General features: G+C 35.9%; 1 protein-coding gene across 11 annotated transcripts in view; it reads right to left on the bottom strand.

Annotated features, from left to right (window-relative positions):
• LOC105212429 (uncharacterized) overlaps positions 1 to 27,179 on the bottom strand; it is a 442,313-nt gene that overhangs the window by 125,351 nt on the left and 289,783 nt on the right. For all 11 annotated transcript variants that reach the window (XM_054229606.1, XM_054229600.1, XM_054229595.1 and 8 more), the window contains one exon: positions 25,428 to 25,685. The gene's annotated coding sequence lies outside the window, so the exon portion shown is untranslated. The remainder of the gene's footprint in view (positions 1 to 25,427; positions 25,686 to 27,179) is intronic.

Here is a 27,179-nt window from a genome sequence, read left to right as displayed (position 1 = left end):
AACAGTACAAAACTTTTGCCTAGGTAAGAAATCAAAAAAAGGAGTCAAGTAAAATGTGTAAAAAGTAATTTGAATTCAATCACACACCTTGTTCTCAAACGTTCTGACCGCCACGCAGTCTGAAAGCTGACATCAGCTCAAAGCACACTGGACAAACAAGAAAGCGTCAATGCCAAATTTGCAATTCAATGAAAATCATTTCGATCAGCATTCTGAGTGAATTCGAAACCTCCTCAGTACAGTAACAAAACTTAATAATTTTAAAGCAAAAAAATTGTAATAAAACCAAAAATTGAAAACAAGAAACGAGTACAACCATTTGGGATGGCTCGCGTCAGGCACAAGCAAATTACAAATCGAAGTTTGAAACGTCGATATGATCAACGTGTTTAGCAACATCAGTACTGCGATCTCATTACAACAACATCGCCAAACGATATGATACATTTTCAGCCAATTCGTCGCAAATGTTACGAAAAGAAACCGTCAGAACTGTCAACTGAGTGTCAGCTGAATGTAGGAGTAAGATTGCGAACGAAAGAAGAAAATACACCGAGTGTACACAGCGGGTGACACACAAAAAGACTTAAATGATGAGAGTGGCTTTTGGAATTGATGCTATTGCGCACGACCGTTATTGAACTAAGCAACTAAATTGAGATGAGCTGAGTGGAGCTAAGCTGCGCTAAAACTATAAACTACCACATTGAATTGCAACATAGTTAAGTGGCATGCTACGAACGGCAGAAAGTAATTTGCTCGCTCATGTTACGCGTGGCATAGCCAATTCGGCGTTGGCTAGGTGATGCGGTCACGCCACAAATGCCGTGGCTATTATTGGCTGCGCAATCACGGGACAAAATCTGGAAAAATAAGAAAATAAAATCCACAATAAAGCGAATGCAGCAACGGTTATATCGACTTTTGTTGCATGGTGAATGGTGTTTGCAGTGCAAGATGCTTCCTGAAATTCAATTAACCTAGTTTTGACTGCCATAGCACATCGGACAAATTGATGCGGCCGAAAGCTCGTTGTGTGCGGCAGCATAAACAACAGAAGCAGCTAACAAAAAATAAGAGAACTAAGCGTTGAAATTTGTGTTTGTTGTAGCTACTGCCTAAATTACTCAACTGAACACCGAAAAGGGGGCCAGCAATACAGTTTGCTTCTTACCGCCTCGTTTTGTTACAGTTGCATAATAATTTACGACTCCATAGGCGTCTGCAAAGCTCCACGGAAAATGCTTAGCAAAACAACACATCGATTTGCGCGACAGCGCACGTCTTTCACGTCATCATCATTGTTTCGTTGGAGTACTTGTGGAATTTTAAGCTGTTGAAGTTAATCACGAAATACTTAGGCTGGTAACCTGTCAATCTAAGGGTTTACCCTTATCAACGAAATCATAATAAATAAGCCTGGATAAAACAAACAACCACATAGATAACGATCTTTATCATGGAAAATAGGACCAGATTCGGAACATGGAATATTCTCACACTCTCAGAAACATCATGACTAGCCCCCGTAAACAAAGAACTCATCAACTATAAGTGGCTTTTTGCTTTGGCCTCAGTGGCACCAGATGACTTGACCCCGGAGAAATATCGACTTGCTTAGTCTTGCTTGCTGGCTTAACTTCTGTATTCCGGCAAACCCAGTGGTCATCCAAGTTCGAGTGGTAAACACTTCACTTTGTCCAAGCAAGCACTGGCTGCGCTTGTATCGTGGCGACCTCATTATGATCGAATACTAGTTACCCGTTTTGACTTGAGTCAAAACTATTACGAGCAATTAATGTTGTTAATAGAAAAAAACTTCCCTCCCCGAAAAAGGAAAACTTGTACAGTCTTCTGACACAGGTGGCACCAACAATTCATAAGAGAGACATTACTTTGGTATTTGGAGGTCTGCGCCGGCAATTAGATATCGGTGGCACATTATTTTCATACAAACCTGTTCACAAGGTTCCGCGTATCACTCGATCATGTTACTGAAAATAAGATCGACCACATTACGATTGGTCCGCCCTACTGGAATGTACAAAAAAAACGAGAGGCGAATGTCCTACTGATCACCTTCTGCTGAATAATGAAAATTCTGAAAATAATGAAAATAATATGATTAAATTATATATTTTATGAAATTTGAAAACCTAACATGCTATTTAAGATTCACTTTATCTAAATGGTCTGCATACTTATAAATGATAAAAATAAAAAGAAAATATTTACGAAGAAAATGTATGTAAGAAAAATATTGCACATTTTTACGTTAGTACACACATCGTAATGATAACGCCCAAATGTGTTGACAGAAAGTGAGATAGGCACTTAAAAAGTAAATAGAAGCAATAATAATTAAATACCCTATAGAAGGAAATTAAGGGGCAATAGCAATGACAACATGTGGCAACATTCACTTACCGTAAGCACATGGTACAACGTCCGCATTTAAAACGTAATGTCTCGTTTAAAGACTTGGAGGTCACAAAAACCACAACAACGTTAGAGTCAACGGTAATACCACACACGGTGCATTTGTACTTGGGTGTTGGTTACTGGAGAAACTGTGCAGGCTCAGTGTGTAACCTGCGCTCTGCTAGTTCCTTTTACTTTCGATCAACGGCGAGGATAAACTGAGCTATCCGATTGTGATTCAGATTATCACATACACATACGCAGAGTTGAGTGCTGAATCAGTATGCGTGCACCTTTTCGAATTTGGGGCTGTGCTCCGCATTCGGCGCAATGTCGTGCAAATTCTCATGTCAGCCAATTATCCAAAAAAAGAAAATGTAGGAGGTGATCACATCAATTTGGAAAATCACTTGTGAGTCGTCGTATTCGATTCGCAGACTCCCTCCGGAGCGCATGAGCCTCACACATCGGGGAAATGGCTTGTCAACACACTTTCGACATGTGTGGCAAGCAGCTCGTCCAGCTTCGATATGTGCTTAAATCCTGACAATAAGCGCCAAACCAAACTAGCAAATGGTTTGTTGCTCAACTCTTTTGTTTTAGCGGATTTTAAGATTAGTTGGAGTTAGGATATAGCGCTTTAACCAAACCATTCTCGCTTTGCGTTTTACTGTTGCAGCTTTTAGCCATTAATGGCTATTTAAATGACCAATTTGGCAAATCGTTATAGCGCAATTTGGAAATGCTAGTGGTGAAGCTAAAAATCGTTGCTACATAGCACTTGCGGCTAACCCGTGCAACGGCAGAGCCCATGTATTACTACCCAGGGGATTTAATTCACAACAACATTTGTTTTTACCAAAAACCCATATTTTATATTTGAGTCAAAAAGTTGGTTTTGTTGTTGGCAGGCCACGAAACTGACTATTATATCTATGCGACGCTTCGTTCGCGCTCTGATGTCTAAATGCGGTAACTGTTGAAAACTCCCGAGGAGCAAAACTCCTCACCCGCGAGCCTGCGTGGGCACAAATACAGTGTTTGCCCGTCGGGCCTTAATTGTTTGAAAACGACACTTCGTTTGCCTAATTTCATAGCAAATTTCCATTGTCAACTACGATCGATCGTGCGCAATTTGCGTAAGCTCACACTTATAGACACATATACAAATCACTCACACAATCATTAATGTTGTCGACTGTTGCATTTGCGGATGATGGTCATTTAAATAGTTGGAGCGCGAATTGGTTTTAAAATGAAAATGAAAATGGAAACTGAACCCGAAACTTTTCCGCATTTAAGGAGGCGCAGAAACAATAACACAATAACAACAAGAGCCTCACAATACCCACAATTGACAAGTCTTTATTTCTGTGGATCGGCACATTTGTTTATCTTCGACAATGATTAAGTGCCGCCGAATCGTGTTGAGATGTCCGCAAGTCATCACTTTATATTATTTAAATCGAAAGAAAATGTTTCTTAGGGAAACTCTGAAACGGACATTGGTCAGTCAATACAATTAATGACATTATTTCTTTCGAATCGAATGACATCCCTTCACAGTTTTAAAGGTTGTAAAAAAATGTAATACTACCACCATAAATGTATATACTAACCCAACCAAATGATTGACGCAAACGCTTTGAAGGCAGTTGAACAAAAACCACATTGTTTGTCTGTGCGCTCCTTACACGCTCATTCAATGTTCATTCATTCATGCTTCTGTTGCCCTTTTAGCGCCAGGCGTGTAGACCTTTTGCAACATGCCACATCCAAACAAATGAAAACATGACCAACAACAATCAATGCCAAAGTCAAAAGAGCAACAACAATGGTTACCTCAAAACACCGAACAAATAAAGAAATAACAAAAACAAGAGACTGCATTAACCAGCATCCGTGAAAAACAACCGTACCGAAAGCAACAACAAAGCAAATCGCTATTGCAATAATTCACGCGATAAAAATCTCTCATCGCCAGCGACTGTTGGAATTACCTTTATATTATGCTTGGTAATCCTTTTTTATTGCTGCAGTGGAAACAAAAAAATTTTGTTGTATGTAGTGTTGCTAAATCAGCCAGCAGCGTGAAGAAATTTCCACTTAGAAAAGGCTCAAGCGCCGCAGTCGTTGTGGTCGTTTAAGTGTTGTTTTTGGGTTATTAACTGATAGTGCCAGTAGCGCTGTTAATACAAAACATATTAGATCGCGTTCTCACACGAATACTATTGTCTCGGTAACTGCTGGTTTATAGAAGAGGGGTGAGGAGGAAAGGCCGTGTTCGGCAACACGCTTTGTGTTCTTTGCATTTTTTCAAATTAATATTTTCAATATATTTCGAAATTTGAATTTTATTATATACATATTTTTAGTAGGTTATATGCAAACACATATAGAACAAGTAAGGAAGGGCTAAGTTCGGTTGTGACCGAACATTTTATACTCTCGCAATTTATTCATTTAATATTATATAATACACAATTTGACCCACATATTACTTCACATATAAATGTATAAAGTCCATTGAAAGTTGGAAACCCTAATATTAGGTAAGAAGCACCGAGGTCCTCATGTTCGATATATGGGACCTTTTCGGCTATTTTTAGAAAGGAGCTGCTACACTATAAATGCAGTATTTATGCAAAGTTCTGTTCCAATATCTTCAATAGTGCTTACTTTGCATATTGAAAAGTGCATAGTGTGTACCAAATTTTATTTCCATAGCTTTATTTATGGCTTAGTTATGGCACTTTATGTGTTTTCGGTTTTCGCCATGTTGTGGGCGTGGCAGTGGTCCGATTTTGCCCATCTTCGAAAGCAACCTCCTTATGGTGCCAAGAAACAAGTTTCATCAAGATATCTAAATTTTTCTTAAGTTACAGCTTGCACAGACAGACATCCGGATTTGAACTCCACTCTTCACCTTGATCACTTTGGTATATATAACCCTATATCTAACTGGTTTAGTTTTGGGTGTTACAAATAACCGTTATGTGAACAAAACTATAATACTCTTTTAGCAAGTTTGTTGAGAGAGTATAAATATAATTGTGACAATTATTTGAAAGTGAAGGACATAAAAACCAAAACCGAGTTGTCGAACAAAAATGTTAAGTGTGAACGAAATGGGTGACACCAAAATTGAATCTGCCAATAATTAGCGACAATACTATTTGTGTATGAACGCTGTCTTACATACATACATAATACAGTGGAACATCCATAACTCCAAATTCTATAACTCGAAGTTCTCCATAGTTCGAACTCTTGAATTGGCAATCGAAGTTAAATTTCATACAAATCTCCTTCCATAAATCGAACTTTTCGACCAGGGCATAATACAAAATTTAAAATTTTACTATCGAGGCAGAATTTTAAAAGAGTCCCTCAATACCGTATGGAGGAGAACAAAAAATATGATATTACTCTAATGGATTTCATAAATCATGTAACAAAAGCATGGAATACAGACGTCAAGAGGTAAACAACAGTAAACTGCAACAAACAAAATTACAGAATACATTCATGCGAAGTAAATAATTAAAACTGTAGCATTTCTATAACTCGAAGTTTTTTTGTGGATTGTGGTGATTCGAGTTAGAGAAGTTCCACTGTATATAGTTTACTTTCACGCGGCAACATTTGTTTACTTTCGCTTGCTGTTCGTTTTTCTTGGGAGTCCTGCTCGCTCGCCTTAAAAACATAATTTTCTACCCTCGCTTGACTTCTGTTAAATCGCAAAGGCAAGTGTGGGGCGTGGGAGTTTGTACATACGATGGTACACAGACTGTTGTGTTTGTCGACGTTGGCGGGTAGTTTTGAAATTTTCTTCTAACAGTAATTTCAAAACATTGCTATTCGTGGTGTCTTTTTGAGTTTTGTTGGCCGCTACGTCACGCCGTACATTGAGCAGATTGCTTATTTCATTTAATATATCTAGGTTGCCATGTGACTCATATCTCCATGTTATTGCATGTTGTTATTACTTTTGCGCATTTTAATGTTATGTATGCTTTTGATTTTATTTATTCTTTAATAGTGACCGTAGTTGCAAGCTTTTGCCTGTGCTGTTCTAATTCATTCGTGCCAGTTGCAACACGACAATGTCCCACTTTCAAAGCAAATAAACAAATAAGAGCGCACGTTTGAACGACTAGCGAGCATTTGAACTATTAAAATTAACATAAATCTACAGAAGAAACCTTATAAATACCATATCTATGAGGGAAATTTCGTTATTATTTATTGCTGATCCGTGGTAGCTGTAGCTTGTTGATTCCTAATATTTTATTTCATTTATATACCTCAAAAATATAAAATAATGAATAAAATATAAAACAAAATTCGATTACGAATAGCCAGTGTTACGCGATCATGTGACGACGCTTTAATATACATACATATATGGAATGAGAAAGCATACAAATAAGGAAATAAATAAGAATTAACAAGAGAAATGCCAGCAAATCAAAAGTCGAAAATCGTTTGAATTTACACACACATTGCACGCATAATGCAATGAGTGCATGAACCGCGACGTAGCCAAAGTGATTCAAGAGAGGGGAGTAAGAAACAGAAAAATAAATAAATGCCAAGAAGCAAGCTTAGAGCGTAACGCTCGCACAGCGTAAGACATGGCAACAACAAAACTGAAACTGGACATAAACTACCGTTTGATCGATCGCTCTGATTAAAAATGCAACACATTGCCGTGATATGTCACAGACATCAGAGGCGACGACCGCGTCTATGACGTTGCCGCTGATACTCCACATTGCATCTAACGCAGTTAAGTTTGCGTTACAATAAGGTAATGTTGTTGGAGTGGCGCAGCCGGCTGTGCAAATGTTTGCTGAAGTGAAATTAACGTCTGCGACCACATTGTACGCGCGAAAAGCATTAACAACAACACATGCAGATCAATCCATATTGGTCCCACAGCAGAGCTTGAATGCAGACGCCAAATAACTCCATGGCGAAATTTTAATTAATTCACCCTTTTGAGAGGAAATCGAAGTCGTACATACAAGTAGATTTCACACATGACCCAATATACTCCGAATTAAGAAGATGAAGTTATTTAGATCATTAGACAACAGCTCCGAGAATGTCACTTTGGATCACCTATCTTCGTTAAAACTAGCATAACCGATCGCAACCGTTGTAAAATTCCATACACGTTTTTTGACATTGGATATTTAGGAAAAATATAGTTAAGACAACAGAGTTTTTAGCCGTTCCGAGCAATAAATCTTTCGAATATTAATAATTTGGATTGAAGCTGAGAGTATAATTTGCGACCAATAAAACACAGATGATATTTCTTTTCCTTTCTGTTATAACAGTTTTCCTATAATTATGTAATAATGATTGTCTGAACGAAGCATTAATAACCTCCTGGCATTTATACCCACAAGCGAAGCCAATATCTCGTGTTTCAAAAGCACCTCCCATCACCTCTAATGGTGCGCCCATGTGGTTTTTTGCTAGTACACTCAGCGTCAGCTGCTGCATATCTTGTTGTAATACACGTTGTTGCCGCTGCATCAGCCCACGTTGTTGCTTTTGTAAATAGTTCACTCGCTGCGTTCGAGTTTGTTTTACAATTAATGAAATTCGATATTTTTATTAAGCATTTATTTGAACGCATTCGAAGTGTGTATTGACAGGCGCACAGTGTGGCAAATTGCGATTGCAACTCTCAATGACTGAATGGTAAAATGGCAAAAACACACTCTGTAGTGGCAAATGTGCGTTGTCTGACAGCTGACAGTGCGGCGCATGCGCTGCGGCTGCGATTGTTGTTGCAGACTTGGCAAATATAGAGAAGAAATGTGGTGTTTAACGAAGAAAATGCAGAAAAAATTGCTTTCATTTCTTCTATTTGCTGCTTTCTTATGCTTTTCCTTTATATCAGCCTTTTGTAGTATTGAAAGTGTCAGCGTTGTTGTTGGTGTTTGTCCCATTGCGCGTGCTGTTGACAATTTTCTATTTGCTCATGGCAGCTAGTCACACACACTAGTACGTAGAGTCCGTTGCGGACAGGGTCGCCGAGCGGTAACAACAACATATCTGCGGTAACTGACGCATTTGTAACGACTGTTGCATGCCACGCATCATGCTGACGCCGCCAAGCTATGTGCGACTATTTCTGCGTGTGTTGCATTCATTGAACTCTAGCCAGTCGAGTAATAGCGTCTGCCACTTATTAGAAGAGGACACAACCAAAGCAAACAACATATGAATGGCAGTAACAAAAACGGTTTGCGTGGCGTTGTTGCCGCCAATTGCTGCATGTCGCATAGTACAAGCTGCACAATTTGTGGCTGCTGTCACTACCAAGATCAACTGACTTTTCCTCAACTACTTGTTTGCAAATAGTGGCAACTTGCACAGCTCTCCAACGCACCATTTGCGTCGTGGTGTAACAAATGTTTGCTTTATTGTTATACGTGCCATACATAAACACTCACACATAAACTGCGATGTACATACCTTGCAATTTCTCGTCTCGAAATGTGCGCTTCATGACTTTTCACCCGTTTCACTAAACCGTTGCCATTTGATTGTGGTGGCACTTGAATGTCCATTGAGCCGCATTAACCTTGATAAACTAATGGTATAGATGCTCATAAATATATTTTAGTAAAAAGTAAAATATTTGAAAGTGACGCGAATTTCTTACACGGTGCGTATGATGAATTTTTGAAGAAAATCATGAGTTAAATTGAAACTACTATTTTAAATATTCTACACGTATTGTATATAGTATATACACTTTAGGATCTTGTAGTTGAATGTGTTGCACTATAACTGTTTAGTAATGTTTGTGGATTTATGGATTATTTCCGATAGAGTAAAATAAATTCAATACGAAGAGACAAAATGTTAATAACCTCGTTATAATAACAATTTCTCAAAATACCATAAAACATTATTATTATATTTTCTTAATTAAACTTTGATTATGTTGGTGTATAATAATTGTGTTACTTCTGAGGCATTTTATATTACGTACGACAAGTCATCGCAGTATACTAAGAAACGCATACCCGATTCTACATTTTTGAGAAGCACTGTTAAAAGAGATGGGATCAGATTTGTGCACGAATTAATTAAATTATTCGAAAGCATAAAGTTGCAAATAAATATAAAAAAACTAAAGTTTACCATTCAAATTTTCATCACTCATATTATACATATTCATAAATCTAATATACATATAAAACACTAAATTACCACGAATAATTCTAATTTGTACCGATTACTTTTTTTTATAAAAAATAAAAATTATACAAAATTATGATATTCTTATATTTTTGTTTTTTTTTTTTTTATTTTTACCGATTACAAAACAAGGGATATACAAAGTTATATAATCAAACAGCTGTCACAGTCACAAATCGTTGTCGCTGGCGCTTAAGCTTTTAAAAACCTGTACAAATCTTATTATTTTTGTTTCTACAGATAAGTGGTGTGAAATTTAAGAAAATTATATTTTTTATGTATTTGTGGGTCACCCACAAATCAAATTATATATTTTGGTGTCTGTTTAGAACTTTTAATTTATTAATACGCTTAAGAGGTGAATGGACCTTTGCAGAGAGTTGGAGATTAATCATTTACAAACACAAACACATTCATATGTTCATTTGTACACACATATTAAAAAGAGCACAAAAAATTAAGAAACAAAAACAACTAACATGAAGAGCGGAGAAGGCGCGTTACTGCTACACCTATAATCAGCCGTCAGCTTATTTATTTTTCCTCTACCGGGAGCTGTGCTTTTACTGATAAATTGAGCTGATTTTACTTCTTCTTTACTTTGCGCTGGAAAGCGATAAGCACTCACCTATATAAAAGCGTTGGTCACATCCACCGAAAACCCCTTCCAGACAGCGTTGTCCGAAGATTGTCGCATTTCAAGTTGTCATGGAAGTATTTAAGCATATAAGTCACAGTGCAGCTATTGTTGGGGCTTGAATTAACGAAGTCTCTAAATTACTTATGTTGTAAGCAGTATCTACTGTGAAAAGTAGACGCATTCATTGGCATATCAAGTTACCATAAATCTGATTTGTTGGTTGTCTCCCTACGCACTCTGCTCACTTCGGCAGATTAAAGTAACGAGTCTTCATCTATTTTTTAGTATCTTTGCGTGGATCCTGTTTGCCTCGGCTCTATTTTGTGCTTTATTAGTGCTTTCGAGAAATAATACCTTTAGTACTAGAACCTCTAATCCAACGTGACAACGCAGCCCACCAAAGCGTCTTAAGAATATTCATTTTGCTTGCATACAAAGCTTTAATGTGTTTACGTTAGCTATGGAAACACCTCTGCGACACACACGCAATCTATCTGTCAATTGGGATAAGCCCTGGTGCTTGTACTATATACATACATGCTGATATGAAGCGCTATTTTCATGCACACTCACTCATATACCCAAAACGCTCTGAAGATAATGTCTAGCAAATCAATATATATATATATATGTATATATATGTTTATATAATTTCCGTATTTCTAGTCATCTCGAAATGATGCTCTTGCTGTCATTAGTGGTTTTATTCAGCCTATAGATCACTGTTGCTGTATTTGTATTTTGTTTTTGTAGTATTCTTTGCCTCTTCTAATAATTGTTGCTTAATATTCTTGTCAACCGTTTCGCGGCATCTATATTTAGACAAGTAATTTTCAACATACGCATGTACAGAATATTTTCAGACATACATATATTCGATTTATGTGTTTTGGCATATCTGCGCTATGGTCAAGGTTGTGAATTCGGCGAAGGAAAAATGTTTACTAAGCAAATTGGGGAAGTGTGTCACATATTATTCGCACTATTTTGATACATAAATATAAGAATATGAATTTTAAGCACCCATAAAAATCAGTGAGATCTCTCGAAAAAATAAATAAATGTGTCATACTAAGGAATGGAAATATCAAAACAAGCCTAACCATCGTATCGCATTGTAATATTTTCTCCCTATCCTGATATTATATCGGTTACCACGCCTACTTGTGGAGAATTTAAATTTTAAAATGTTTGGTTACACCCAAACATATCCTTTCCCTTCTTGTTAACGTTTCATATACATGAGTATTGAATATATTATGGTTTGCTTTCGAAAGGGGATAAAAGGCGAAGTGAACGCTAGTTGCTAGCTGTTGATACAAAAAATAAAAAATATTTTAGGAATGTGCTCAATTTTGGTGTCAGTTCCTATCATTTTACCTGCAATTTGTGGCATATCTCTGACCCAGTCAGTTTTTCGCTTACTTAACATAAGGCAAGACTGCAAAAGAACCAAAACTTAAATGTCAACGACTTAAGTCACCACCTGTCGCTATCGTTGCAATCTGGCGCCCTCGCAAAAGGTGTCATATTACACATGTGCATGGACTATTTAGCACGCACCGTCGAATGCTCGAAACATTTGTTCCAGTGATAAATTGTTCAACGTTGCCAACTGCACATTGCTGTTGTTGTATTTCGTTATTCCTGGTTATCTTGGTGTTGTGCCTTCATTGTGCAGTTTAATTTTTTTCTATAGCGATGCCTATGAAAAACACATAGCTATTTGCCTTTTGCTCAGAGCTTTAGTACAATACATGAATAAGAGGCTTTTAAGTCAAAAGCAGCAGGTATTTATTATCACGCTTTCTCATTACTTTATTTATATTTATTTTTTATTTTAATAAATTATTTAGATTGTCTTCACCAGTATTCTTATTGATTGCCAGCTGGCATGCGTATATTATGCTATGGTAGGTACAAAAATAAAATTAATAATAAAAAATAATAATAATAAAATAAAAGTAGTAATTAATGTGCTCTGAACTATGAAAGGAGGAAATTATATTTTAAAACATTACAAATATAATAACAAATATATAAAGGTTTTTAGTATGATTCTAGTGTAGTTGAAAAACGTGAGTAAATAGCAAAGCTCTTTGAAACTTTAAAAAAAATTATCGGAAACAAACTGTAACCTATTCATGGAACCAAGAGAATATTTTCGTCAAATACTTAACAAAGGTGGCAGAGCCAACTTTAAAGGTAAACCCTAGAAGAAGATACTGATACAATAAAGCACATGCCAACCATAGAATATTAGCTAAGAACGAAAAAAATAACATAAAACATAATGAATAAGCGCATCACATTAGCAACCACACGTTAGCGTAGAATTTTAATGAATAAACGCTTAAATCTTCAAGTGAGGAATGTACATACACGCAGCTTTGTAGCTATTGTTGTTACTGTTGTTTGTCCTTTGCATAACAATGCCTCAAGTTATGGTGCTTTGTTCTTTTCTTTTTTAAGATTAGCGGCGAGCTGACACGCTGATGGCGGAGCGTATCTAATGAGCCTGCTCAAAGCATTAGAGCTACATATGTAGTTATATATGTATGTAGCGTGCTTTCATACCTTTCTAACTTTGACACTGTATGTCCACCGCTGTTTCGGTATGTTTGTCACAGCAAGAAACCCGTTTGATTCAACAACAATATGACAGGTGAAGAAAAATGGTTTTCTGATTGCATTTCGCATTTCAATTGGCTCAAAGCATTGCCGACACGTCAATGGCTTAGCGCGGCAAACAGTTTGTGGACGTGCGGCTAGCTTCTTGTGAAGAGATTGACTTTAGAGAATGCATTTTCATAGAGGAAAAGTAAAAAGTTATCGAGGAAAATCTGAGGAAGGGGAAAAAAAATCATGCTGCGTTAAAATTGAAATTTGCTGCAGTTGTAATTAGAATTTCGTAGAAACATGTTTGATAAGCTGTTTAATTGTAAGTGTTGGAAACTAAATTGAAAATGCCATATTTGGTAATGTGTTAGAGTGTATTTTGTAATAACAAAGAACAGTAACTATAGCAGCGGTTATACTGGAATAAGTAGTGTAAAATAGGACAGATGTTACAAATTCTTTTCATACACCGTAAGCCATCTAATTTGGGACAAATGCATTCTTCGGAAATGAAACCAATTTCCACGTGCCGCCACTTTAAATTCATTAAAATTTAAAAACTTGTTTACAAAATAGCATTCCCATGCTGTTACCCAAAACAGAGAGCTAAGGTTAAATGGCGCTATCAACCAGTCGAGATCATAACGTCTGCCAAGCCAGCGAAACTGCTTGTCATGGCAAGTAACTTCACCCACTAGTTGAATGCGCCAACACTTAGGCAACCATAACTGCGTTGAATGGCACTAACAAAAAAAACTATTTGTAAGTTTACATTAACAACAATAACATTAATAATAACAAAAAAATTAATTGCTACCCTTACGCGGAAGGCTGAATTAAAGTTACCTATGCACTCCACACATATACAATGTTGCACGAAATAGTGCGCCTGCGCACCAGTCGATGAAATGAAGTTGAGTGAGTCTGAGTTGCCTCTGCTGGCGCGCCCTTCCTGCGCCCAACTTAACTATAATTGTTGATTATAATTATGATTGCCGCGCGGATGGGTGACCGCATAAATTTTAATTAAACACTCTGTTTGTTTGTTGTAATTATTATTGGCGGCATGGTTTTCGACAGCAGCTGCTTTTAAAGGGTGAGGCTTTTATTGCGAGGAAATTGGGAAAGCAGTTAATTGGTCAATGTTTTTTATTTATTTTTTGTTACAGCAAATGCAAGCTGTAATGTTAATTATACGAGGCAAGTTGACGCGTGCAACGACAGCGCATCTTTACAAAATGTGGCTTGAATAACTTAAGTCAGCATAAGTGCACGCAATTAAAAAATATATGAATGACAGGAAAAATTTTATTTTCTGAGAAAATATTTAACCAAAATTGGGTCAATTAGAGTATGTGCAAATGGGAAATGGGAGGTTCGCTCAATATTTGTTTATATTGAGTCTTGATTGAGCTTTTATTACAACCTTTGGGTGAGATACAAGATAGAATTTCGAAATTTTGATATCATTGATATATATTTTTAAGTAACAAATTAACATGCCAAAAATGTTTAAAATTAAGTTGTGACCGAACATTTTATACTCTCGCAATTTATTTATTAAATTTTATTAATATAACACACAATTCGACCAATATTTCGGCATATTATAAAGTCCATTGAAAGCTTCAAACTCTAATATTAGGTATATGGGAACTAGGTGAAGTTATGACCCGATTTCGCTCATTTTTGGCACGGAGACAAATTATTAGCAGAAAAATATTTCCTACAAATTTCTTCAAAATATCTGAGAGATTTACCTTTATTTTCAGCAAAAAAAAAAAAAATTAGAAGCACTGAGGTTCTCATGTTCAACATATGGGGCCTTGAAAACCTATGGGCTGATTTCGACGATTTTTAGAAGAGCGATGCCACACTATAAATGTTCCGATATCTTCACTAGTGCTTACTTTACATAATGTAAATTAAAGAATTCAGATTGACTTCAAAGTTTTGGTACATAGGAAGTGGTTGAACCCATTTGGCCTATTTTCAAAACATATCATTACCAATTTGAATGCAACCTTTTGTACCTTCTTTATGATGAAATTTAAGGTTCCTAGTGTTTTTCCTTACTGAATTAGTTTTTTAGTGGTTTTCAACATAACTTTTGTATGGGAAGTGGGTTATAATCCGATTTCCTCTATTTTTGAACTGCATAAGGTAGTACCTAACAGAAAAGACTCCTTAGCGTTTGGTTGATATAGTACATATCTAGTAGTTTACGAGATATGTACAAAAAACTTAGTAGAAGCGGGGTCACGCCCACTTCATAGTAGTGATGAGAGATAGTTCAGTGATCACAGTAGCAATTTTAGGTGCGATTTCGATAATTTTGTGTACGGTGATTACGAAAGCAGTTAAATCTACCCAAAATTTATTAATTAGTTCATTGTGATTACAAAAGCATGTAAATTTTAGATACTGTTAAAATTAACAAATATGAAAATATAAAAAAATTAAAAAACAAACGAGGAGTACAAATTCTCATAAATTCGTTTTTTATACTCTCGCAACATGTGTTTGTGTCACCAAGAAATAAAAGAGTTGGATATGGGGCTATATATATATAAATGATCAGGATGACGAGTGGAGTTGAAAATCCGGATGTCTGTCCGTCCGTCTGTCCGTGCAAGCATTAACTTGAGTAAAAATTAAGATACCTTAATGAAACTTGGTACACATATTCCTTGGCACCCTGAGGAGGTTGCTTTCGAAGATGGGCAAAATCGGTCCACTGCCACGCCCACCAAATGGCGAAAACTGAAAACCTATACAGTGTCATAACTAAGCCCAAAATAAAGTTGTGAAAATAAAATTTGGAACATAGGATCGCATTAGAGAGGGGCCCATTTGCATGTAAGTTTTTTGAAAAATTTGTGGCCGTCCCCCAAATTGGTTTTTTGTATATATCTTGCAAACCAATAAAGCTATATAAACCAAACCGTTTCCTTATACAGTCCAAAAAAGAAAGAAATCGGATAATAACCACGCCCACCTCCCATACCAAGCCTAGGTTGAAAATGACTAATAGTGAGTTCACTCACTAACGAGAAACGTCAGAAACACCAAATTTTACATAAGAAATGGCAGAAAGAAGCTGCACTCAGTTTTTTTACAAAATGGAAAATGGCCGTGGCGTCGCCCACTTATGGGTTAAAAGCCATTTCTCAAGAACTACTCGACCGATTTCAATGAAATTCGTTATATAACACTTCCTTGATACCCTCATGACACGGGTGGAATATCGCAGCGAAATCGGTTCACAACCACGCCTACTTCCTATGTAACTCAATTTTGAATTCTTCTGATTCGTTCACTTTATAATACATATATACATTAGAAACAAATGAAGATAGCGGAATAAAACTTTACACAAATATTGTATTTGGGCTGTGCCATCAGTTGTGGAAAAATTGTCAAACTCGGACCATGACTTTTCAAGGCCCCTGATATAGAACATAAAGAACTCAGTGCCTAAGAGTAATTTTTCACCGAAAATGTAGGTAAATCTCTCGGATATTTCTATGTAATTCATTCCCTCTGAATTTTTTTCTTATAACAGTTTCTCTCTGTACCAAAAGTGGTTAAAATCGGGTCATAACTTCCCCCAGATCTCATTTACCTAATTATAGATAATATAAAATTAATTGAGCGTATAGTATTCGATATATTGTATCATAGTGGTGAAAACGGTTTAGGAATTAACTCAGTCCTCATATACTATTTATGATGTTTTTCGTTATTCTATTGAACTTTATGCCGGATATATGGGTCGAATTGTGTTATCTTTATAAAATTACATCAATAAATTGCGAGAGTATAAAATGTTCGGTTGCACCCGAACCTATCCTTTCCTTACATGTTTTTTGTTGCGCTCGCAATAGCAATATAAAATCACAGTGATTTAAAAATGGTAATATCGCTCATTTCTACTTCCTAGTGCTATCCTTTGTGCCAAATTTTACTTTCATAGCTTTATTTATGGCTTAGTTACGACACTTTATGTGTGTTTGGTTTTCGCAATTTTGTGGGCATGACATTGGTCCGATTTCGCATATTTTCAATACCAACTGTCTCATGGTGACACGGAATATGTGTACCAAGTTTCATTAAGATAATTGTGACTCCCTAGCAAATTTTTATAAAAATGTTGTGTTTTGTATATTTTCCACTTGGTGTCAAATAAATGTACATATTTTAACCGATTAAAGTTTTTAATAATGTTGGACTTGTCGGACGTTTCGCAAAAAGTAATTCTAGTTCTTTTGCGGAAAGACCGCAATAGGTATTACTTTTCAAAAAGTGCATTTGAATGGTTACTTTCATACTAAGTTCATAATTATTTTACTCTTTTAGTCTCCATTTCGGACATTAAAGTACATTTAATTTTTTGAAGCTCAATTCAAATTCCAATATTAACACCAAATTCTTAATCAATTGCAATGCATTATTGTGCAATTCACAGTCAACACATCGACTTCGTAGTCGCATAAGCCTAAATAAAAGCTATATTTTTACATACGAGATTCGAAAACCAAATCTAATCCCAATAAAACTTGCAGTTCATAAGCCACTCGAATCGGCATATAGCATCATAATTAACAAGGCAAATATTGGTTTTTCTACTGCACAACTCACTAATGCACTTATGCAATTTCAAGCAAATATATGACAAATATACAAACATGCATACGAAGATATGTGAAAAATAAGCTGCATTCACACAGTCATTCAGCGCTGGCGCATGTATTTCCAAAAAAACCCTGACCTAAGTCCAGTGGAATTAGATACCTACAAGTATTGCATATGCATGACGACAACAATAACAAAATTTGTATATGTACATATGTATATGCATATCTTGTAGTTGTTTGTGTTTTATGCTCGACACCCGGCGTCAAGTTTTACACGCTCACATCAGCAGCTATTGTACATGGCGACAACTTCATTCGCTTACACAATTCTCTCTGCGATCGCATTTATTGAGCCACGTGCATTTTAGTTAAACAAATTTGCTGGGAATGTGCAAAGACATTTGTATGTAAATAAATATTTTTGCATATTTCATTACTGCAAATGAAAGTGTTTGTATCAATTCTCAGATCGGGATGAGAGAGAGGTAAGCGCTTAGTAATCTGTGTTCTGAGCTGCGCAGGTGCCTGTTAAGAGCGGCATTAAGTAAATTAAAGGTAACTGAGCTGGGTAAAGGTCGTTCAAGAAATAAATAACGGTTGATAACCGAAGCCAGCGGAAATCGATTTTGCAAGCCGTCGATTTTTAACATCAAAAGTTATAAACACAATTAGGGCAGTCAATAAAATTAACCGACTATTGCGTGATTAATTTTGATAAATAATGGCTGCCAATTTCATTGATTTTTATACAAATTATAAACATTGAAATTTTTATATTGGTTTTAAGATAACTGCAAATATATCTGTTGATATTTAATGTATTGCACACGCTCTCCAAAAGTGGCTGTCATGAACTGAAATATAAATAGACACACTCTAACTTATTTGGGATTGTTGAAAAATCAAACTTTATCAAACTCTAAAGATATTAAAGGAATGTTTTGGGTATATGATATAATTTATAAATATTCAGGAAAATAGTCCCAGAGAGAAATTAGACGATTGAGGCATATTTTGAAGGAAGTTACCAATCACTCTACAAAGAAGATATCGACAACTTGAGAGATCGTTCCCAGTATCACCAAACTTATATTGATTTAATATCGAAGTATTGATCGTATTAAAAGTGAATAAGCGAGAGCCTCATTGATCGTTAAAAGTTAAATATCTGTTTTTACTACTTCTACTTTACTTTATTAGCGAGTTTTCATATTTTTACAAAGAAACCATCAATTAGTAGCACATAATAAATTTCGACGTAAGCTGGTATGTGCAACAGCAATAACCCTCAACATAAAGGTAAAAAGAGCAATTTCAATTAATTCAAATACAAATTGGATTATGTCCAATTCAATATGCACATGACCAACGTGTGGTGCACTGCGAAATGTAGTAATCACCAGAGATTTGCATACATATAAATGCACCTACATATATGCATTTAATTCGGCGAACTGGCAGAGTATATTGAGTGCACTAAAAAGCTTCTCCGTACCTCAATATCTTTACAACATAATTGTAAGCTATTTCGAGGAAAGAACTCTGAGATATGATACAAACAAAGGCAGACAAAAATACAAAGTCACTGGTGGAGTACCACAGGGGTCCGTACTTGGGCATAATGTACGACGGAGTACTACGACTCAAAGTACCCAAAAATGTTCACATCATCGGTTTTGCAGATGATATTGCTGTTGTTGTTATAGCAAAACACATTCACGATATTGTTATGATAACCAACAGGACAATAGCGTTAATAGGCGATTGGCTCGAAACTCACGGACTGACCCTAGCAGAGAACAAGACCGAAGCGGTACTTATTACCGGCAGAAAAGTCCGCGAAGTTGCCACGTTCAGCACAAAGGGGATGAACATTACTACACAACCAGCAATCAAATACTTGGGTATTATTCTTGATGCAAGGATGTCCTTTAAGGAACACGTAGCATATACATGCGAAAAAGCTACAAAAGTGTGCAGAGCTTTGACTCGTTTAATGCTCAATACTCGTGGGCCAAAGCAAAATAGAAGACGACTACTAGCTGGGGTACTTAAGTCCGTCGCTCTGTTCGGCGCCCAAATTTGGGGGAAAGCCCTCGAAATAAAATCATATCGTCGGGGCCTTTTCTCCACATATGCCACTTGTGCACTGAGAGTATGCTCCGCATTTCGTACAGTATCGGAAGACGCTGCTTTAGTTATTGCGGGCTTACACCCCTTAGACCTCTTAGCCAAGGAGTTTCAGTATGTGATGAATGATAGTTTACCACACACGACACTAAAAAGAAGTGCCAGGGCAGAAACGACCAATCGCTGGCAAAAACGATGGGAAGACAGCGGAAACGGGCGTTGGACATTTCGTTTGATCCCAAACATTGAACCTTGGTTATATAGAACGCATGGTGAAGTGGATTTCCACCTAACTCAAATCCTCACAGGACATGGATGCTTCAAAGCATATTTGAAACGATTCGGGCACGAAACTAACGATATATGTGATTATTGCGGAGGCGCAACCGTGGAAAATGTAGAACACACATTCTTCCATTGCCCGAAATATAACCATGAGAGGCAACATCTCAAATATTCGCTTGGTATAGACCCTACTCCTGATAACCTAGTAAACCAAATGGTCGAATCGGTAGAGAAATGGGAAGCAGTTTGCGAAGCTGCAGCCAGAATCATGAAATCACAACGAGCCAGCGAACAGCGGCGGAGAAGTGAGCTGTTAAATAGAACGAACAACTACGACTTGAACACACTAACATTGACGTGACGGGAAGGGTTGGCGACGAACAATGTACGAGGCGGGGTATTAGACCAACAGAGGTGGGGCCAAGTAAATGCAGCTTGTGACTGAATGCATTTTGACCACCACGTACGTATGAGTGTAACTCAACCATCCTCCCGACGTAATACTTGACGGTGGTACCGGGGTTAACGGTACAAGACGGTAGGAGGTTTAGTTCGGATTAAAGTTCCACACTGACTTGGGGTTCAGGCTTTCGATGCTTCCTCCTCGTATAAAAAAAAAAAAAAAAAAAAAAAAACATATTTGCATTTACATATGTACTTACGTATGTTTAAAAAGCGGCATATATTCATACATACCTGCATAGATCGGACGGCTTTTACGAGATAATTTGGGTCAACGAGGAATTAACGCGCCAAAGTCACCGAATGCTAGTTTTCAAGCTTCATTGTAAATTATATGTGAATACTGAAAAGGCACATGCCCAACGAACACAGCATGGATTAATAACTGCATTATTCGAACACACTATATAGCTCAAGTATTTTAGTTTTACGAAAGAGAAATACATTATTTTTACCCGAATAAATGGTATTAGCTTATTTTAGTAACTTAACTAAAACCATTTAATCAAATAACTAACAACGATTGTTATTGCTAAAATTTATCTTCGAGAATTCGATCTTACTTCGAACTCGTGGCCTCTTCATTGGGTTTGCTAGGTTGTAATTTTTTGTATACTTGTACTAGAGTATGTATTTGTTGTTGTCGACAGCTTATTTTTCATAGTGTTTTATTTGTTAGCTAATTTCTTGCTTACTTTTTAAGAAATGAAGGAATGGAATTTTATTGTAGTAAAAAAGCTAAAGAAAGGAAGATAATAGTTTTCATAAATAATATGAAGCTGGGTTTGCTGCATCCTTTATAACTTGAAAATTACAGAACCGATTTAGTTAATCTCTAATTTTTCCAACTCGGGTCGGTAGAGCAAAATAACTACTAAAAACTCGTAAATACTTCCACAGAATGTAATCCAAATACATAAACAAGTAAGGAAGGGCTATATTGTATAAAGTCCATTGAAAGTTGGAAACCTCAATATTGGGTTAGAAGCACCGAGTCCTCATGTTCGATATATGGGGCCTTGAAAACCTATGGTCCGATTTCGGCGATTTTTAGAATGTTTCATTGAAATCGGTAATCGAGTAGTTCCTGAGATATGGTTTTTGACCCATAAGTGGGCGACGCCACGCCCATTTTACATTTTGTAAAACAATTTGATTCGGATTCATCTGCCATTTCATATGTGAAATTTAGTGTTTCTGACGTTTTTCGTTAGTGAGTTAACCCACTTTTAGTAATTTTCAACCTAACCTTTGTATGGGAGGTGGGCGTGATTATTATCCGATTTCTTTCATTTTTGGACTGTACTAAGAAGTGGCTAAAAGAAACGACTGCAGAAAAGTTTATTTATATAGCTTTATTGGTTTGCAAGATATATACAAAAAAACTTATTTGAGGGCGGGGCCACGCCCACTTCTCCAAAAAAATTACATCAAGATATGCCTCTTCATAGTGCGATCCTTTGTACCAAATTTTATTTATGGCTTAGTTATGGCACTTTATGTGTTTCGATTTTCGCCATTTTGTGGGCGTGGCAGCGGACCGATTTTGCCCATCTTCGAAAGCAACCTTCCTATGATGCCAACAGTGTGCCAATTTTCATCAAGATATCTTAAATTTTACTCAAGTTACAACTTGCACAGACAGACATCCGGATTTGAACTCCACTCCACACCCTGATCACTTTGGTATATATAACCCTATATCTAACTCGTTTAATTTCGGGTGTTACAAACAACCGTTATGTGAATAAAACTATAAATCTCTCTTAGCAACTTTGTTGTGAGAGTATAAAAATAAAAAAAAAAAAAAGTATACAGTAAGTGACAGTAAGATACAGTATACAGTAAGTGACAATGCTGCCAACAAAGTTGACAATAGCTATAGCAGCACCAAAAAATTAAAGCAGCAACTCCTGATTTGGTAGCAAGTGTGCTTCTTAACATTTTACTTTTTTTTTTTCTTCGATTAAATCTTGATCTAACAATCACAACCGAATAACCAACAAATTTAGCGACTTTTTCTGAGCAACGACAAGAACGAAACGTCGACGCTTCGTGCCGCAGTTGTAGCCGCTCAAGCCGAATCGTTAGCTGAAGCAGCAAGTTGTTTGAAAATTTATTGCTATCATCGATTGGTGTACACTGCGATTAACATATGCCAGTACATGGATGTGCAAATTGGAGCTACACCCTGACGCAGGAGCAACAACAGACAGTCAACCAGCAACTGGAAACCACTGAAGGCTGCCGCAACATTTGCTTAAGAGTGCCAAAATTATTAAATGCTTCTATTTACTTATTTTCAATGTTTGGTCCTGCTATTTGGCTTGTTGGCAACATGTTGCGCCAATTGCAGGCACCGCAGCGGAGATAACAGCATTCCAATTCCGCATACCGACTTATCGAATTAATAAATAAATTCTCATATAAGACAAACTGGTTTGTGGCGCATTAAATTTTAAAGCTGGCAGCGGGAGAAGCTTTCATTGGTTTGCGTGCCACTAGATTTTGTCATTAGCTTTATTGTGTTTGTTGGACAGAAATTGTTGTTATGTTATGCCACTGTTTGCGATAACAAGAAATTTCATTTTTAATTTGTCTGCGCATTTTTATCGCCCATCTGTGGCACACGTGCGCACAAACATTCCCACCTGTAGATATATTTCTATATAGATTTATATGCAACTTTTTTGTGTTTAATGGTAAAACTTATTTTTGGAGCTAGATCACAAAATATTTCGGGTAGAAAATTTTAAAATTAATGGGGCCCACCACATCAAGATATTAGACTAACATCGCCACCTGTCGAATTGATTTTGTCAAAACTAACGACGACAGTGCCACCCCTCGACTTGACTTTTAGCGATAAATGCCGACTTTAACATACGAATACTAGTTTTCGTTTCGAATTTGAAGTAATTCAAACACATCTCATTTACATGAATAGTGTCACAACTCAAAAAAGTCGATTTTTCAGGAGAGCGGTTTAAAGTTTTCAATTGTCTCTTATTCGCCAAATATAAAAAAATGCCATAAATGTATTGAGTGGACTAAAAAGAGTGCACTGAAGCTCTGCCGTAGGCATAAATGTGACCCATGTTGAATTATATCGTTATTTGTGAAAAATATAAATCAATTTCGCTGGCATAAGTTAAATGTGGCGTTATTGTTAACAGATATCGTTCTAACACAAAATATGTCTTTCTTTCTGAAAAAAAAAAACATATCTGGCACAACTGAAATGTGCCGTTGTTGTGCTTAAAAATTAATTTAACATAACAAGTTTAATAACGGCACATTCTTATTTCACGGTTTATTTTTCTACGAATCAGAATGCAATTTTTATACAATATGGACGATGAAGTTGAGCACATTTCTGCATACTCAACTCAAAAATCGTGTTTCTTGAGTTATGACACTATTCATGTAAATGAGCGATATGTATATAAAAAAAATTTTAGAATATTTATCTTAAGTTATGTGAACTTGATTTATATATGTAAGTGCCAATGGGCTTTTAACATTCTTCATTATCGAATTTCAGAATCCATCTGATTTTTTTTAAATTTAACATATTAGATTTTCGTGATACCACAGAACATTAATCAAAATTCGTTTGTCTTTCGCTTAAACTAAAATATGCCAAAGTATTTGAATTATTAATTAGTATTCTTAATTGTTATCGGTTTATTAGGTTATCGGTAGAGGTTGAACAAAGTGTAGGCTTTAAATATCGTATTACATCATTGTCTAAGAGGTATGAGATAACCAAGTAAAGTTAGTTCAAAGCAGAATTAATTATGGAATTTGTAAGATGTTAATTTTTAATCAACGCACGTTTAGACTAAAAGTTACGAAATTGACATAATCAAATAAATTAAGTAAATGAATGTCAGATGAAAAATATGATATTTGTATAAAAAAGTTGTTGAACTAAAATTAGTTTATGAATTAATTTATCCAAGGTTATAGCACTGAAATACTTCACATGCTTGTGCTCATCTCAATTGTGATATTTCTGACATATGTATGTATATACATATGAACAAATAAAAAGAAATTATTCAAATTCATTTATTAAAATTTTTGTGCTTTTGCAAAAACATGTCAAGTCTTCGATTTGAAAGGGACATCTAATTAGACACGAGTATATATCATCCGATGAAGTTAATGACAATGGAATAATGCATTTACTTTAAGTTAGTATTTAACTGCATAACTATTTTGCTTCAAAATTTTTTTTGAATAGAACAGAAGTAAGCAAAACTTATAAGTAAAAAAATAATGGCAATTTTAAGATTTAATTAATATTCTCATCAAGTGTTTCTGATTAGCTGACAACCGCTGTATCTGTAATAAACCTGTTTATCAACATTTTAATGTGTTTTTATAATTCTAACTCATAATATTATGTCATAGTATTTTTTATTTCTGCGTGACAATACAAATGTTGGCATCTAGCAGTACTTAACCACACTCATACAATAATATCATTTTTAAGTAAAAGTCACTTTAGCTTGGATTCTTCGACGCGCAACAGAAATATTTGAGAGTAAAAGAAGAGTCACGTTATACATATTTCTACCAAAACTTTAATTTTAGCCTTTCTTCATAAATGCGCTGAGATCATAATGCAGCGAGCGTAAGTGGCTTGCACGTGGGGAATAAATGCGCACACACTAATGTTTACACATTCCTCAACTGAAATAAAAGCCCTAATTGCATTATCCATCGCTAATTTGGAGTCATTGTTAGCTCATAAAGTTCGCTTTCGATACACTCGTTCGGATAACCGCACCACCCGCGTAGCGCAGTGGGCCTTTCACCTGTTGAACAACAACGCAGCAGGTTATTAAAAACGTAAACAAATATCTCTTACAACTATCTCTTAAGCAACAACAAAAAGTCATTCTCCAAAACACTTTATGCTCAGTAGAAATATTTTCGCCGAGAGTTCGTTTAATAAAATAAAGACCAATTGCAGACATTTCAATTAAACTTACCAAATTTTGTTGTTGCTGCGGTAATAATAATGTTGAATGTTGCAATATACTCTTAGCTACACTGCCACTTTCTTTAATCGAGCCCACGAAATACTTTTAACAAGCTATTATATTCGCACCGCAATTGATTGCTCGTCATTGCGCAATTTAAAATACTTATTTCCATTTAAATTTTTCCAAACTTTTAATAAACGATTTAATTACTTCACTGATTTAATTCCGGAAAAATTAGTGCAATGGACGAAATATGAGCGGAATCTGTAAAGAAATGAAAGACAAATTTATTAAATAGTTTAATTAAAATCGAAATTAAGAAACAGAATATTTGAAACAATAAAAAAAAAATTTTATAATCAAGAATCAATCGCAGTATGATGATTTTTTATAAATGGAATACAATAAATAACTAAAATTTTATAAGCTGATGTGGCTTACAGAACATTTAAACACATACAATAGGCCGGATGAGGAACAACTGCATCATATACATTTACGAATGATCCTTGGATCTTTAAAACCGCCTAGGAAAAAATAATTTGAACAATTAAGCCCAAATGTTTAACTGATATACAACAACAAACACAATATTTCGTTAAAGCTTACCGCCCGAAATCGCACCGAATGACCTGCAACGAGAACTCTCTTAAATTATGACTCCTCTTTTTTAGATATTTTGATTATTATTGATTTTTGTGTGTGTGAAAGCAGCTTGCGAAATAACTTCACATTCCATACAAAGCATTTAAATGTAAATGCAATCAGTTAGCTACGCTCACTGCTATCTAATTGAGTTTAGCTATTGCACTCCTCTCTCTTCATTAGACTCTCTTCTAAACTGTTCGATTGAATCGCCGCTCGCTCAGCAACAACACTTTCACTTATCACTGCATTAATCATATTTCATATATTTCCTCTAATTTCTCCCAGCACATATCGAATAATTGCGGCATTTGTTAGTATAGCCCCTAACTGTAGTTTGTGTGATTGGTTATCTTATCTGCATGCGATATGGCTAAGACGTTGAAGCGCTCGTTATTGCAGTGATAAAATGACTGATAGTGGCGCTCATATTTATTGTTGCTTATTTGAATCATTACTTTTGTTGTTGTTTTTTGTTTATTTGTCCCTACACTAGGTGATAGCATATAATATACAGTTTTCTTGCCGTCCGTTGTGCATCCAAACGAATTGTTTTGTATAGCACCGACGGCTTCTGAATAATATCCCTTGTTCTTTGCGTTATGACGTCAGCCCCTTCTCACTGATAAGTCATACGATTTCTATTTAACAGGCAGTCAGTCAACTTTGCTCTGGAAGAATATAAATATAGTTAACGTAGTCAAGAAGTCTAGTCTAGTCTAGTCTTTGTTTTATGCAATTTCGAGTCAAACAGTTATTCCTTATCACGGAAAACTCTCTAGAAAAAGGAATTTAATGTATTAAGCATAAGGAAATAGAATAACGCAACCGTTTTTGAAGGCGTTGAGTACTTCGAGACCAAAACTTCTAACTAAAATAAAAATATTCGAAATATGAAAAAGCTCGTGAGAAAACTCCTTTTAGTGCTTTTTGAATGTCTCTCCCGGCGCTGCAATCTGCTTGAGGTTACCAAATAAATTATTATCCTAGTATTATAAAAACTCTCCTGAATCCATTCTAATTTTTATACAAGTTTTCAAAACTACTAAAAATATTAATTGTATCCCACTTAGATGCTTTAGATATGCAACAACAACAGCAAAATGAATAAAA

The sequence above is a fragment of the Zeugodacus cucurbitae genome, chromosome 2 (assembly GCF_028554725.1).
Source record: "Zeugodacus cucurbitae isolate PBARC_wt_2022May chromosome 2, idZeuCucr1.2, whole genome shotgun sequence".
Lineage (NCBI taxonomy): Eukaryota > Metazoa > Arthropoda > Insecta > Diptera > Tephritidae > Zeugodacus > Zeugodacus cucurbitae.
This window is presented reverse-complemented; position numbering and strand designations above follow the sequence as displayed.